Below are 598 nucleotides of genomic sequence, written 5' to 3'. Positions count from 1 at the left end.
AAAAAAAAAAGCTATGCCAAATTTTTGGCATAAACTGACCTTACAATTAGAGACAGGCCCATAATGCAGAGCTGCATGAGGACTTCGCCATTCAAAATTCAAGCTCGGACAAATCCAAACATTTGGGGATCATCTTTATTTTTGTGTTTTTGCATGGCTCATCTCTCAGATCTCTGGAAGGTGAAGAGCATGGCAGCTGGTTCTGGTTCTGACCGACAAAATTATATGACTCAGTTGTCAGAAAAAAGAAGAAAACTTCCCAGAAAGGCCAGTGTAGGGTTATGTCTGCTCAGCTGTAGCTCTAAAATGGCTCCAGCTATTCACATGGGTCATACACAAATATTTACCGGACTTTCAATCAAAACAAATATTTACTACTCTAATTGCAGCAGTACTTGGCAAATGCACTAGTCTGCAAATACAGAGCATCTTCCTAAGGAAACACATACACAAAATGTAACGAATGCAAAAGAAAACTGCTCTTCCCGCTATTAGAAAGACATTTCCTTCAGCTTTCTTAAAGTTTTGCCAATCACATAAAGTCATCGCTGTTGTTTTATCCCATCATATCCTTGAGTCATTTACCAGCTTGTTATAC

The sequence above is a fragment of the Meleagris gallopavo genome, chromosome 2 (genome assembly GCF_000146605.3).
Source record: "Meleagris gallopavo isolate NT-WF06-2002-E0010 breed Aviagen turkey brand Nicholas breeding stock chromosome 2, Turkey_5.1, whole genome shotgun sequence".
Classification (NCBI taxonomy): Eukaryota; Metazoa; Chordata; class Aves; order Galliformes; family Phasianidae; genus Meleagris; species Meleagris gallopavo.
This window is presented reverse-complemented; position numbering follows the sequence as displayed.